Below are 16,741 nucleotides of genomic sequence, written 5' to 3'. Positions count from 1 at the left end.
CCCAGACTAGTGCGGTCTTTGAAAGAATCAGATAAGCACTAGGTTGAGGAGCTCGACTCCATACTCTGGGGGCTGCGGACCACGGCCAATCGCACTACGGATATACACCTTTCTTCATGGTGTACGGCGCAGAGGCTGTGTTACCCTGCGACATTATTCATGACTCACCTCGAGTGCGCATGTATGAAGAGAGAGAAGCCGGGATGGATCGACAGGACAGCTTAGATGCCCTCGAGGAGGAGCGCGACGTCGCAAAAGCCCGTTCGGCATTTTATCAACAGCAGGCTCGCAGGTATCAAAGCGGAGAAGTGCGGGCCAAGACCTATAATGTTGGCGAACTTGTTCTACGCTTGCCGGAGAAGAAAAAGGACAAACTCAAGCCCAAGTGGGAGGGTCCCTTCATCATTGACGAAGTTCTCACCGGAGGAGCGTACCGCCTGCGTGAAGCATCAGACAATCGCCTAGAGCCAAACCCATGGAACGCGGCCAGACTCCGAAGATTCTATGCCTAGCGCCAAACTCTTTGTTCGTCTCCTTCTCCCTTTTGTTTCCATTATCTTTTTCCTCTCTCTTGTTTTTTAGCTTTAAGCTCTTGTGCGGTTAAATCGCGCACCTATGACGTACACATCCTTAAATATGTAGGTCCATTATACCTGGGGGCTTCTCGTACAGAAGCTTACTGTTATTATTTTCCGAGCATCCAGCTTGCCACATATGTGTCTTTGCCTCATATGTACCTTTTCTTCGCCATTATATGCATCGATATGACTTAAGATTTGGCCAAGCTGGGTTTCCTGGCTCCTGTGCTTATGCCCTACATTCCCGTTAGTTCGGCTAGGGCATAAAGGGAGCACCTCTGCGATTGTTACTGCCGGGTCATCTGGATGTGTACCTCAGACTAGGTGAAGCAGAAAGCTAGCGTTCTTAAGGGAATATTCGGTCGGCGGACTAAAGATGTTTTTTATTACAATATGAACCCCCAGATGTTACGTATGCTACAATTTTTTCAATCACAGTTCGGGCATGCACACTAATGCTTGTACACCCAGGGAAAGGAACCCTTAACAGAACTATTCTCTCTAGAAGATGTTGCTTACAATCACAATGTAATATAACATAGCTAGCCGGATACAACTTGTCTGTTCAAGCAACTATGACCCCTATGCCTGGTTTCCATGCATACCCCGGTCTATTTTGCCGCTCAGGTATTCGGAAACACTCCGCACCTTCAGGTTAAGAGGTCGAAGCGAAAAGGTCTGCCATGACAATCATTTTACAATCCGGCTAGGGACAAATATGTCAAGGAAAGTACATAGTCACTTGAACTAAAAAATTTCCTCCTCTATACCGTCTAACAGGCTGTCTAACTTACAATCCTGTTGGGAATATTTGGCGGCTACTTCTACTTGGTCATATACCAAATTAACGGGAATTTCTTTCCCATCTGACCCTAGAGGTCCGACCCGGGCCATATGATTCGGATCAAGCTTGCTGTACCGTGTTTTAACCATGGCCCAGGCCTCTCGCGCACCTTCTCGGCAGGCCGATATCTTCCATAATCGGAAACGCCTCCGCGCTCCTCTGAATAGCTGTACAAGCTCCTCCATACTTCCTGGAGGGGAGGCGGATGGCCATAAGGCCTTGGCAACACTCTGCATTGCCTGCCGAGCTCGCTCGTGCAATTGCGACAGCTCTTGTAGAAGATCGCCCGAAGATCCGGACATCTCCTCTTCGGGACGGCCAGTCAGCATACCTACACACATAACTCTGTCAGTTCCTTTCCGCTGAATTACACGGAGGTAAGTTCGAACACATACTAAAAATGCCGCCTCGCAGCCTCTTATTTTCCTTCACGGAGTCACCCAGCTGGGCTCGCACATCTTTTAGTTCTTCGCCTAGCTGGGTGTTGGAATCCTGGAGTTTGTTTTTCTCCTCCCTGACCCGTGTCAGTATACGTTCGCCCGCGGCCCGTTGCCTCTTGGCTTCTTGTTCACCCGCTTGCGCGACTTCCAGTGCCTCCTTCAGTTTATCTGACGATCATGCCATGAGACATGCAACACTGTTAGCCTTGCTGGTATATACTTATATTTTCTCGATGAAGGGGAACATTACCAGGCGATGCCTTCTTGGATTTCTCCAGTTCGGCGGTCGCAGCAGTCAGCTCGGTCCAATACTTTTCCAGTTCTTGTGACAACATGTTGTTCTTCTCCGTAAGCACCTGGTTATACAACTATCCTTAAATTAGTTGTACCAACTGTTTCAAGTCTCGGGGGCTACTGGTACATAATTATCAGATTTGTACAATATAACCTTACCCGCATATCTTTCAAGTGCTGGTTTGTGGCTCTGGTAAGCCCGTCTCGAGCAGCTCGGATGTATGCATCCGTAGAGCTGAAGGAATTAAATGCCTCTTTTGTAAAGTCGGGGTCACGAAGAGCGGCCCTCCGGCGCCGATGATTCATGGCACTCTCCACTTCCGAGTTCGTGATGGATACGTCATCTGAATCCTCTGCCAAAGGACAATCCGGCATCACTCCCGTATCAGCCCTCGTCTTTACGGCAGGGTCTAGAACCTGGCTGTTGGAAGTATGACCGGCAGGACCCCCGGACATAGTTCGGCGAGCGCTCTTCCTGATAAGGCACAGACGGACAATGTCACAGTTGGATGTGACTGCCAAGGGGCATATTTACAAAGCCATACCTCTTTGATGAAGGCTCGGACGTGTCTTCATTTGCCTTCCTCTTTAGCTTGCCCAGCTAGGCACCACTTTCTTTGGAGTTGTCTCTGGTGTAGCATGGCGCGCCGAGCGCCTCCGTTTTGAAGCACGAGATGGTGCGGTGGGTGAGGCAGGATGAGGAAGCTCTTTCGGAGGAGATGTCTCCTGATTACTTACGTGTGAGGCAGGGAGAAGACCGGGATAGTCGGCAATGATGGCCACTTCCATGCCGTCATAGCTCGTCTGGTAGAACACTACGTCCTCAAGCTCCACAAATATGTCCGGATCCTCTTCGAATCTGGGGTCAAGGTACCGGTTGTGATCCTCTAGCTGTGGGGCGGGGCTATAGATCCCCTCGGTAATCTTCCGCCATTCCTGTTACAAATTGATGGGTTAAAGCCCATTGAAAGTGACTCAGGGAAAGGATTGAGTAAAATGATGGGATTAGAACTCACCCAGCTAGGAGGACCGTACATGGAAAATCCATCTCGAAGTTTAAGACGAGTGAACTCCTCTTTCTCCCCTTTGTATAGTTCGGCCAAAATTTTGGCCAGAGTGGCGGGGGTGTCCGGACCCTTCCGACCACAGCGTGAGGCGTCATCTTACCCATTATAATGCCACATGGGAAGCCCTCTGTATTGGAGTGGCTGGACCCCCCGCACTATGGAAGTCGCCATTACCTCGATTATTGATAAACCGGACTGGGCGAGCGTCTTTATCTTGCCCATCAATTGACAGACTTCCGCGCTGTCTTCCTCCTCGAGGCTCCGAGGGCGCTAGCTGTGGTGTTTCTTCAACGGAGCGCTTGAAAATTCGGGCAGACCCATTCGGACTGGGTCAGGAAGGGCGATGTCCTCAATGGAGAACCACTCGGAAGGCCACTCTTCGGATGCCTTCTTCGGCGTGCCGAACAGGTATCCGGTTCCGGCGATGCACCACACCTCGGCTCCGCCCACTTCAAATATTGATCCCTCTTGGTTACGAGGGACGAGGCAGAATAGTTTCCTCCATAATTCAAAATGGGCCTCACAACCCAGGAATAGCTCACAAAGAGCAACGTAACCCGCGATGTGCAGGATGGAGGCGGGAGTGAAATTGTGCAGTTGGAGGCCATAATACTCCAGAAGGCCTCGGAGGAACGGGTGGATTGGAAATCCAACGCCTCTCAACAAGTAGGGGATGAAGTACACTCGTTCCCCCTGGATGGATTGGGGAAATTCTCCGCCTGAGCCCCGCCGCTAAAGTAAGTCAATCCTGCTCGCACGGGGACTAGATCCGTGGGGGGAAGAAATCCCTGTGTCTGCAGCTTCACTAGCTGATTGTGGGATACGGAACATTACCCCCAATTGCCTTTTTCGGGGCCGTGGGGACGGGAGGAAGAGCTGGGAGCGCTAGCCATGTTGGAATGGTTTCTCCTGGCGAGATCTGAGGATTCCTCGCTTGGTGTGGAATGGATCTAAGAGCCAATCTCTTTAAATAGACGTCTTTTCTATGTAATCAGGGTGTTATGTGCAAAAATACCTCGACCTCTCGTATTCGTTCGACACGTGGAAGCTGAAGTCATGAAGGCCTGGAAGCCAATGGGCGCGACATTAAATGGAAAGCCAAACAGGTACTTTGAAGTAATCGGAGGACGAACCCGCCTTGCAATGGCGAAGACAATCTGCGTGCCGGACACATCGTCATTAAAAGACTGGTTCGGGGCTACTGAGGGAGTCCTAGATTAAGGGGTCCTCGGGCGTCCGGCCTATTGGTGTGGGCCGGACTAATGGGCTGTGAAGATACAAGACCAAAGACTTTCTCCCGTGTCCGGATGGGACTCTCCTTGGCGTGGAAGGCAAGCTTGGCGCTCGGATATGAAGATTCCTTTCTCTGTAACCGACCTTGTACAACCCTAGTCCCCTCCGGTGTCTATATAAACCGGAGGGCTTAGTCCGTAGAGGCAATCAGAATCATAGTCATAATGATACAGGCTAGACTTCTAGGGTTTTAGCCATTACGATCTCGAGGTAGATCAACTCTTGTAATACTCATATTCATCAAGATCAATCAAGCAGGAAGTAGGGTATTACCTCCATAGAGAGGGCCCGAACCTGGGTAAACATCGTGTCCCCTGTCTCATGTTACCATCGACCTTAGACGCACAGTTCGGGACCCCCTACTCGAGATTCGCCGGTTTTGACACCGACAGAGACGACTGCAGCAGCTGCTGCTGCGACGGCGGCTGTAAACGCCGAGAGCGCTCGAGCTGCCTTCCGTGCCACTGATGTCGCCCTGGCCCGGGTTGAGGCCATCCACGCCAAGATCAAGGATGCACACGCCAAGATATTCCAGGCCACCTCGGAAACCAGCATGCAACCCACATCCGAAAAGGTGGCGGTGGCCATGGAGCACCTGCTTCCTCATGAGGTCACCGAGCGGGAGCTGGAGATGCAGGAGGCGGCGGAGATCGAGGAGCGCCGGGAGGAGGAGTTGCGCGTGGACGGAAGAGTCTGTCCGTCGAGGAATCCGCGGTGGAGCACCAACGCGAGCTCTATCGCAGCCACTACTACGAGTACTACAACCTTGAGGGCGGCGCCGAGGACGAGGACGAGGACGCGGTTGACTTCAGCAGGGGGGACGCGGAGTCCACCAACGGCGGCATGTCACCAAGACAAGTCATCGACGTCTCATCTCACACCGGCAATGCATAGGCCGGCGCCGCGGCGGATTTGTTAAAATTATGCGTACTTAGGCTTTGTTTTTAATGATGGTATTTTGTTAGAGAAATGTTTAGGTCAACTGGCTCTGTTTAATTACTAAAATTGCTCGATTCAGTAAGTGTGGTCTGTCTGTTGTACGCTCTTTTGGGTGCCCAAATTAGCAAGCGATGTTAAATTATGCAATGACGTACCCGGGGAAATTTCCACCAAAATTTGAATTATCAAACTCATCCCATGCACGTAAAGCAGAAGAATCGTTTGCGATGCACACAATCGTTTAAAGTGAATGGTCCGGCGGCACCGCGCGCTAAGTTTCCCTCCACATTTCCAAAATTTTGGCCTACCGCCAAAATATCTACCCCTGCCCCCTCCCCCGTTCCCCACCCCCTTTTCTTCCCGACCACAAGTCACATTTCCCTATTTCCTCCTTCCTTCCTTCCTAAGCTATAGCCGCTTCCTCGCTTGCTTCCTCGCTCTCGCCGTCTCGCATCCTAGCGCCGGGGTCGCCATGGTCTTCTTCAAAGACCTCTCCAGCGGTTCCTCCTCCGGCGACGACTCCTTCACCACCCGGGTATGCCTCTCTTCTCTCTCTCGGGCTATGACTTGGAATGAAGGATTTTTACCCGGCGGTCGATTTGAGTCATTTCTTCCTCTTGTAGCTCCCTAGGACCATCAGTGGCAACGAATGGAGCGGGGTGGCTGAAGATCTATCTGCTCGTTGTCACCATCAATCTCCATGCGTGAAGCTAGTTGCGTTTGAATCTGTGGATAGTGGGAGGAAGCTTCTGGCATGTGCAGAGAAGGTTAGACCCTCTTTCGTTGTTACAAATCATTTGTTAGATGTGATTCAGACACTGTCATGGTCCCAACCCATTCATACCACACCTTCAGCCAAACGCTTCCTAAGACAGTGTCACAGTTTGTACCTAGTATCTAAAATTGTTGCCATCTCATCAGCGGTGCCATTAGAAAATTATTTGGCACCGCTTCAGCAGTTTTTGCAGCCAACTTTGGTCCACATATCCGAGCAGCCAAGCAGTAAAATACTAAATCTTTATGGCACGAAGGAACAGGGCATCGGAGCAACTAGGTGCTCCGGAGTCCAGGTCCCTGATTTTTTTCCGCTGCATCGGCTCGCTAGTGCAGGGCACTGGTGCGAGATGTAGCAACAGTTGTCTTTACACCAGTTTTGGCATACATAGTGGACGGCCTTAATGCTATTAGTTCTATGTTACTAAATTTGTGCATGTACACACCTGTTGGTATCAATTTGCTGTCATCCAAACACTGTCGCTATGATGTTGCAGTTATACTTATCTTCCTCATAAAATATTCAATTTGTTATTTATTGTACATGAGTAAGAACTTGTAGCGTTGTTGTAGTTAATTATAGCTTCTGATGTTTCAGAATTTGGTTGTTGTCTCAGTAGTAATTAATTCATTTACACATTGATCTTTTTTAGAAGATATGTCATAATTAACATGTTTCTTTAGTTTTTCAAAATAAGCATTGGTGATTTCCTATGTTGCTATAAACCCATTTCCCTTACAATTGTTACTGATCTAGTTTTAAATATTATAGGATGAACGGAAGTGTTCTTACTTGGAGTGGGTTGATCAAGAGTGGCCACAGTCTTTGAAGATGTGCCTAGTAAAGCTCTGGAGCATGTATGAGGAAGAGAACAGAGGTAGGCTTAGAAAAGTGTTGTCAACGCTGAAGAATATTTGAAGATGCGGGATAAAAAGAGTAAGGTGGAGAATGAGCTCAGATTTTTTAAATCGGACTTTGCTAAGATGGTGTTGGCGAAGGAGGAGGCACTTTCCCAGTTGGCCTGTGCAAAACAAGTTCTTACTAAACTAAAAACAGAGGTGGATAAGACGAGTCTAGATGATCTCGATTAGGGAATGAATATATTGTTCTAATATTGTTGTTATGAAGTTGAACTAGCTATATGGTGTATTGTGCTGTTCTCATGTAGCTATCGTACTGTGATGTTATAATATATTTATGTGCCTGAGATGAAATTGGCAAACAACTATTCGATATGAAATGTGAATTTGCGTAATACTGGAATTATTAATTGTAAACTAATAAACCTGCTAAATGTGTCATGGAACTTTGCAAACGGTTCTAGCAGTAAAGCACTTGTGATCGATAGCCCAATGCCGCACAGTTTTCTTCACCAAATCGTGTGTGATGTAGTTGATAAAAGCAAACAGTTAACCAAGGCAGAGCATGTGTGATAGTTACACATTTCACACACGAGCCTACACATAAAACTGTGTGGGATGTACATACAAACGGAAACGTTTTTCCTGGATTGACTGTGTGGGATGTACATAAGAACGGAAACGTATTCCTTGAATTGACTGTGTGTGATATACATACAAACGGAAACGTTTTCCCTGAATTAACTGTGTGGGATGTACATAAGAACGGAAACGTATTCCTTGGATTGACTGTGTGTGATATACATACGAACGGAAATGTTTTTCTGGGATTCACCGTGTGGGATGTACATACGAACATAAATGATTGGGTTTCGATGCCTCGCCCGATCGCACACGAGCTCATTTTGCCCCAGCCTGTGTCCCAGGAGGGCCTATCCCCGACGGTTTCTGGGTCGTGTGGGAAGGACCCCCTATCGCCCATACTCACTTGGTGACGGTTCCAAATGCCATCGCGGAAAGGGGTTAGAACCGTTTGTATAGCACCGACGCGTACCAGTGAAGAGAACCATGCCGAATGGCATGTTGAAAGAACTAACGCCAAAGGAGTCAATGTAGTTGAAGAAAAGAGTACGGAGTTGACCGATAAACTTGACGAACTCATCTCCGTCATAAAAGGTAAAGAAGAGGTAATGTGAATGACATCATTGATGAAGAAGTGAATGATGTTAATTTCATTGCTCGCAATAGCTATAATCCCAACTCGAGAAATAATGGGTATTCTCCTAGACTACCTTATCCTAATAATAGTGGAGCACCGAACAATTTCAATGGAGCTAGTAGTAGCAATAGAAATACTCTTGAAGATACTCTGAGTTTTTTTATTGCTAGCCAAAATGAGCAGAATGACACCTTCAAAAATATCCTGAAGAATCATGATAACTTACTTGGTGAGTTGACCGATAAGACTGTTGGACTAACAAATGATGTGCAGATTCTTGATGGAAGAACCAAGAATATGGAAGCACAAGTGACTAAAATTGCAGAGAGCCAAACTTTAATCCTAGCCAAGTTTGCAGGTAAACTGAAACCGAACCCGATTGAAGATGTCAAAATGATGAGAAATGACGAAGGAAAGGCAGAAGAGCTTGATAAAAGCCATGTGCCAGAATACACTTATACGGTTGCTAACTTCATGAAGATGATAACAATGAAGCACACACTACCCGAGGTAACAAATGATGAGGCATATAATGTCTTTGTTGATCACGTTGCAGCCAAGGTACGTGAGTTAGATGATGAAAGAAAGAAGTTGTACAGTAAGTTGTCAGCTAAGCAAGAAGATTCTCTTGAGCCTACTATAGAGATTGGGATTAGTTTGAATAAATTCAGTGCTTTATGTGATCTAGGTGCTAGTGTTTCCACTATCCCTAAGTCTGTTTATGATAGTCTCAATCTTGGTCCTTATGCTACTACTAAGATTAGATTGAATATGGCTAATTGCACTTTTACTCAAGCAGTATGAATAAAGCATAATGTCCTTATATGCTACTACTGCGAGTTTCGAATTTGCCTAACATTTTTATGATACACGTTGGACATTTTTCAAATACATGATATAATTTAAAAAATACATGTTTTGACCACTTCTTTGAATAATGGTAACATTTTTCATATACACATTGTACTTTTTTAATTGCAGTAAACATTTTCCTAACTACACGATCATTTTTTTACATTGTATAAACAGTTTTTTTTAATTTTCATGACATTTTTCGGAAACACGTGAACATTTCTTCAAAATGTCACATACATTTTTAATGGAAATAAACCTTTTTTAACCTACAACAACTTTTGTCTACTTGTATAAACATTTTTAAAATGTCGCAAACACTTTTTTAATCACGGGAATTTTTCTTTAAAATGTCATGTACATTTTCTAAATTCTATAAAAATATTATATTACGCAAACATTTTTCATTGTATACAAATTCTTTTTAAAATGTAACAAACAAAATTTTCAAACTTGTGAACGCTTTTGGAATGTAGGTTATAGCTTTTTGAATGTACAAAACATTTGTTATGAATTACATGATTTTTTACATTTTAAAGTTAATTTTTAAAATGTCACTTACATTTTTTAAAAACAGGTGACATTTTTAAATGTCACAAACATTTTCTGTACACATGATTAACAATTTTCTATACATGTTTGACATTTTTAAATGCATGATTAACACTTTTCATTTTTTATGTAAATGTTTCTTGTAATATATTTAGAATATTAGAATAAATAAGCAAATAAAGGAAAAAACAAAAACCATAAGATAATAGGTACACCATTTGGATCTGATACAAAGTTGCACAAGATTTACATTATTTCTAAAATACAGGAACATGAAAAACGCATGAAGGGAACATCACACTTTTTTTGACGAAGAACATCACGTACTCATGGATTTTATAGGATCTAGAAATTCACTACCAATGGGCCTGTGGAAACCACTGGTAGAAAGAGAAGCACTGTGTCAATGGATGAATTTTTTCCTACAAAATAGTGCGCAAAGAAATCCTTATGGATTTTTTCTATGAGTTCAAATCCTGCAATGCAAATCAAAGAAATTAGACAGGAAATTTGTCTAAAGATTCAAATCCTCCCAAAAATATCCTACGGAAATCGGTTGAATCAAAGAAGCCTAGTGTAAAGGGATCCTTCGAGAAAAATCCTAAAATAACTCTGACATATAAATCAAAGCAAACAAAGAAAAAAATCATAAGGATTCCAAGTCATCTATAAGATGTAAAAACTTCAGTGCCAATGGAAATTTTCTATGAATTCGAATCACGCAATGGAAATCAAACAAACTACACATGTTCTAAGGACTCAAATCCTCCAAAAGAAATCTTGCAGAATTGGGTTGAATCAAAGGAGCCTAGCAAAAGGAATCCTGAAAGCAGAAGTGTTAGTTCTTTCTCTTGCGGAGAGAGAGAGAGAGAGAGAGAGAACAAGTGATGAACTTGGGAGGCTGCTGCTCCTTCGTTCAAAGAACAAAAACCCTACATAGATAGAACTGACAAACATACAGAATTATCAGGTCCTGATGCATCACCGAGAAAGATATAATATGTAAAAGTCTGGAAACTGATATATGTCATAACACAACTGATTAACGAATGGGTTTGACCAAATGCCACAGAGCACTAGAAACATGTCCGAGCATCAGCATATCTCCCATATATCTCCGGGGATTCTCCCCAGGAACCCTTATTGCTTATACTACTCACCCGTCTTATTATTATTAAGATAAAAGCAGTTCTTTAGTTGCCCCTCTTCCGTCGGGCCGAGAACGACATGGCGTAGTCATCGCCCTCAAACTGGGTCTCCAGACCCAAAACACGTTGTCGGTGACGTCGGACTAGTTCGCGGGATCATACACCAGGGCGTCTCGAGCGGCGGGTTGTTCAGACATGGGTGCTTCATCGACGACGTTTGTCGAGTTTGCCTGCTAAAGCGCCTGGTTCTAGGCTTCGTCTTCATTGAGCAGTTCCTCTGGTGAAATTCCATCTACGTGGAGCGGATCCACTAGTTCAAGGTGTTGTTGCTCCTGCTCCCGTCCTTCCATCTGGTTCGTCTAGAATTTCTCCACAACTTCCCAATCCCAGTCATTGAAAGGCTCCGACTACGCATTCTCTCCAGCGGGGTGGTAGTTTTCTTTACCGTCAAGCAGGGCTTCCCTGCTACATCCACCAGATAACTAGCGCCCATGGCTGCAGCAGGCACCTCGTTCACTTCATGCGGAGTCACTGCGGCATGCGCCCCATCCATGGTGCCTTTCGGCAGAATAACTGTGGTGTGCACCTTGTCCATTGTGTCTTTCTACGGAGTAACTACAGATTGCATGTCATCCATGGTGTCTTTCTGCATGTCATTGCTCTCCAAGTTGATGACAATATTGCTTGTTACCTCAGTACGATTGGTCTTCTCTCTCCCCAGGTTGATGAAATCAAGTGATTTGCTCTTTATAGGTAGCACCTCGCATTTGTATGACAGGTTCTCATTATAGTATTGTAGGCTCTCCTCGTACCGATCCCAGCTGGACTTGGTACCATGTATCAGAACTAGATGTGGGCTTGCATTAGTCCGAGAAACTCCTGCTCCGGCCGAACTCTCCCCCACTTATCCCCACGGCTTTCCGGGGTAATTGTACCACATAGCAGAGGCAGTTGAACTTCCCTCCACATGTGGCCACACCATGCTGGGGTACTTATCCCAGATAGCAGAGGCAACCCCATGTGTTAACTACGTCTGCGTTGTTGTCAGATGATTATTGGATTTAGCACTGGCTGCCTTGTATGATGATTCAATCATCTTAGATAATTCTTTCATGCTGGCATAATGTCGATAACCCTCTTAATCGTGAGATAACTTCTACACCTACAACCGGTGTTTCTACATCACAATACAGAAAAGAACACACATCACAATATGGAAAGTGAGCATAATGCAGAAATATTAGCGCTTTAGCATAACAACGCCGAAATAGATGAACTTGATACTTGTCGAGTATGCATGTTTTTTCCTCAAACACGCTCTCGGGCCATCACAAAAGATGGCGTTCCATACGACCATCACCGCTCGTATGATGGTCGTATGGACTACCAATTGCGCTGTCGGATCCACCTAAACAACCTTTATAAAAGGCCCAATGCCAGAAGAGCAACACATGACGCCACACATCGCCATCTCCGCTACAGCCACCTCCCACAACATATATTGATAGAATACTAAAAGGTTAGTATGAGAACGACAAGAAGTGTTCTTGCCGAGGTCACATGGAAATATTGACAAGATACAAAATGGTTCAATATGCACCAAGAAGTGTACTTGTCGAGTGAAAGATCGTGGATGTCGCCTAGAGGGTGGGGATGAGTAGATGCTTTAAAATAATTACGGTTTTGGATTGAACAAATGCGGAATAAAACTAGCGTTTAAATTATCAAGCACAAAATCTAAAACAACTAGGCTTACCTATGTGCACCAACAACTTATGCTAAGCAATATAAACACTATGGCAAGATATATAACATGAAACACTATGGCTATCACAAAGTAAAGTTCATAAGTAAAGGGCTCGGGTAAGAGGTAACTAAGGCACACAGAGACTACGATGTATCCCGAAGTTCGCACCCATACGGATGCTAATCTCCGTTTGGAGCGATGTGGAGGCACAATGCTCCCCAAAATGCCACTAGGGCCACCATAATCTCCTCACGCCCTCGCACAATGCAAGATGTCGTGATTCCATTAAGGGACCCTTGAGGGAGGTCACCGGACCTGTACAAATGGCCACCCTTGGGGGTGCTCACCGAACCCGTACACTTTGGCAACCCTTGGGGGGCGGTCACCGAAACCCATACAAATTTCTCGGGGCAATCTCCACAACTTAATTGGAGACCCCGGCGCTTGCCCGGAGCTTTACACCACAATGATTGAGCTCCGTAACTCTCAAAAAATGATTGAGCTCCGTACCACCACCAACCGTCTAGGGCGCCCAAGCACCCAAGAGTAATAAGCTCTCAAACTTCACTTCCACGTATCACCGTGGAGAACTTAAACCTATGCACCAAATGCAATGGCAAGGGCACACGGAGTGCCCAAGTCCTTCTCTCCCAAATCGCACCACAACAACTAATGCTATGGAGGAAAATGAGAGGAAGAACAAAGAAGCAAACATGAAGAACTCCAAGATCTAGATGCAAGGGGTTCCCCTCACATAGAGCAGAAAGTGATTGGTGGAAAGGTAGATCTAGAACTCCTCTCTCTTTCCCCTCAATGTCGGGCCTGTGGGACTGGGGGTACCCAGGCCTGTCTGCCTGCGGCCCAAGGCACGGCGCCTGGCATAGGCCCAGCACAGCCCATCTTCAAGACCTCACGAGCAGGATCCTCGCGAGGCCCCCCCGCCTCACGAGGTGGGCATCAACAAGCATCGTTAGGAGCTCCCCAAGGGCCTCGTGTCGGGAGGTCTCCCGAGGCTGCCTCTCGAGGCCCCTGACGGGGCGGATATGTCTAGGCTCGCCAAGCCCCGCCTCGCGCTACACGTGGGTGGCGCGAGCCACGACGAGCGAAGCCAGAAGGGCACTAGCGGGTGCGGACAAGGACATTTTCCTATTTTGTGCCGAGGAGTCGAGGATAGCAAGCGGGTTCCCAAAGCAATTCCCAAAGGTTTCATTTTGGTGAAAGAAGACCAGGGCAGTGGGCCTGCCAGGACAGAGGTCATCGTCGAGCCCACCAGCGCGTCATGGACAGAAGTTTTGGCAGGCGAAGACCACCTGTAGTCAGGATAGGATGTACTCCTGTCCCCCTTCAAATTTGGCCGTTGTGGCGGCCCTTCCCGCCTAGAGTTTTCTGGGAAGAGGACCAGGGACAATATAAGTATAGGCTAGTCTCCACCATAGAGAGGGACCGAAACTTGGCTGAATCCTTGATACGTCCATTTTGCATCATGTTTTCTACTGTTATTTATGATGTTTTTATGCCTAATAATGCTTTTTGGAGTAGTTCTAATGCCTTTTCTCTCATAATATGCAAGGTTCACACAAAGAGGGAGAATACCGGCAGCTGGAATTCTGGACCTGAAAAAGCTACGTCAGGCTACCTATTCTGCACAACTCCAAATGAGCTGAAACTTCACGAGGAATTTTTATGGAATAAATAAGAATTATTCGAGCAAATAACTACTAGAGGGGCCCCACCAGGTGGGCACAACCCACCTGGGCGCGCCAGGGAGCCCAGGCGCGCCTTGGTGGGCTGTGCCCTCCTCGGCCCACCTCCGGTGCCCATCTTATGGTATATAAGTCATTTTGACATAGAAAAAAATCAGGAGAGGATTTTCGGGACGAAGCGCCGCCGTCTCGAGGCGGAACTTGGGCAGGAGCACTTTTGCCCTCCGGCGGAGTGATTCCGCCGGGGGAACTTCCCTCCCAGAGGGGGAAATCATCGTCATCATCATCACCAACAACTCTCCCATCTTGGGGAGGGCGGTCTCCATCAACATCTTCATCATCACCATCTCCTCTCAAACCCTAGTTCATCTCTTGTGTTCAATCTTTGTACCGGAACTATAGATTGATACTTGTGGGTGACTAGTAGTGTTGATTACATCTTGTAGTTGATTACTATATGGTTTATTTGGTGGAAGATTATATGTTCAGATCCATTATGCTATTTAATACCCCTCTGATCATGAGCATGATTATCATTTGTGAGTAGTTACTTTTGTGGTCACGGGAGAAATCTTGTTGCAAGTAATCATGTGAACTTGATACGTGTTTGATATTTTGATGATATGTATGTTGTGATTCCCTTAGTGGTGTCATGTGAACGTCAACTACATGACACTTCACCATACTTGGGCCTAAGGGAATGCATTGTGGAGTAGTTATTAGATGATGGGTTGCGAGAGTGACAGAGGCTTAAACCCTAGTTTATGCGCTATTCCGTAAGGGGCTGATTTGGATCCAAAAGTTTAATGCTATGGTTAGATTTATTCTTAATACTTTTCTTGTAGTTGCAGATGCTTGCGAGGGGTTAATCATAAGTAGGAGGTTTGTTCAAGTAAGAACAACACCTAAGCACCGATCCACCCGCATATCAAATTATCAAAGCTAGGCGAGCGCACCTTGCCCTTCTTCAAGCTGATGAAAAGGACATGCTCCTTCAAGTGGACCCCTGAAGCAGACGTTGGTTTTGAGGACCTCAAGAGGTACCTCACGAGTCCGCCCATCATGGTGGCACCGCGTTTTCGCAAGCCCTTGGTCCTATACCTGGCGGTCACCCCACAGACGGCCAGCGCCACGCTCGTAGCGCTGCGGGAGGAACGTGTCGGCACCAAGGAAAGGCTTCCGAGACTCGTGAGCCCTCCAAGCTCCCCGGACCTTCCGAGCCTCGTGAGATGCCAGAGCCTCACGAGCCTTCCGCATCTCAAGCCGGTGCCCCCAGCCTTGCGTGCCCCTTCAAGAGCAAGCTCCTGCCAAAGCCACACGCCTCGTCGAGCACCTCGTGAGCACGGTGTTGAGGGACGCGCGAGCACACTATCCTATGCAGCAGAAGCTTCTCCTTGCCTTCCTGGTCGCTGCAGGAAGCTGCGACATTATTTTCAGGGCCACCCCATCAAGGTCGTCTCCGCGTACCCCCTAGAGAAAGTGCTGCATAGCCCTAATGTTGCGGGACGGGTCGCTGAGTGGAGCATCAAGCTGCAGGCATTCCAGTTGGAATTCTGCACCACCAGAGTCATCAAGGGAGCGGCTCTCACTGATTTCATGGTGGAGTGGACGAACACAAGAGGGGAGGTCCTCATGAGGACAAGTCCCTCCTGCCTGGGGATGAGGCGCCTGTCGGGTGGGTCATGCACTTTGACGGCGCCTTCTTCAGATAGGGAGAGGGGGCTAGGGTCGTACTTGTCTCCCCAGTGGAGGAAAAGCTTTACTACACTGTCCAGTTGTGCTTTCAGCATGGCGAGAAGATCTACAACAACATTGCGGAGTATGAGGGCCTGATCGCCGGCCTCAAGGCCGCCGCGGCCTTGGGAATCAAGCACCTCACCATCAAGGCCGATTCTTAGCTCCTCGTCAACTTCTCCAACAAAAAGTACAAGCCAAAAGACGAGCACATGGCTGCCTACCTAGAGGAGGTACGTAAGCTCGAGAAACGCTTCCTGGGTTTAGAGTTGCAGCATATCCCGCGCGACGTCAAAAAGGAAGCCGACGACATCGCAAATTAGATGAGAAGTGCCACTAGTCTCTCTCTCTCTCCCTCTCTCTCTCTCTAGTTTTTGCACAGTTCTTCTTCCTGGATGTCGAAACTCTGTCGAACTACTACTTCAGAATGCGTGGATACCTTGGAGGGGTCGTCTAGTTCGACTCTCATCTCGGAGAACATTCTCGTGGCTAGGAGGTGTAACCTAGTTGCGGAAATCGATGGGAATCGTCGTGCTGCACTGAGCTACTCTGCTCGTCGGTGAGTTTGATCGTTACCGCCATCTTCATAGTGTTCCTGGGTTTGATCGTGTAGCATCATTTTTTTTGTTCTGTAGCATGTTCCCCTACCATAGTGCCCCTACTCCCCTCAACGCCACGCGAGCAATGCCCCCCTTG

The 16,741-nt window shown here is 46.8% G+C and overlaps 1 pseudogene; it reads right to left on the bottom strand.

The window, feature by feature from the left end:
- Positions 1-10,887: 10,887 nt before the first annotated feature.
- Positions 10,888-16,526, bottom strand: LOC141027343 (uncharacterized; annotated as a pseudogene).
- Positions 16,527-16,741: the final 215 nt, after the last annotated feature.

This window comes from Aegilops tauschii, chromosome 7 (assembly GCF_002575655.3).
Source record: "Aegilops tauschii subsp. strangulata cultivar AL8/78 chromosome 7, Aet v6.0, whole genome shotgun sequence".
Lineage (NCBI taxonomy): Eukaryota > Viridiplantae > Streptophyta > Magnoliopsida > Poales > Poaceae > Aegilops > Aegilops tauschii.
The sequence above is the reverse complement of the archived record's forward strand: the minus strand, read 5'-3'. Positions and strand labels throughout refer to the sequence as shown.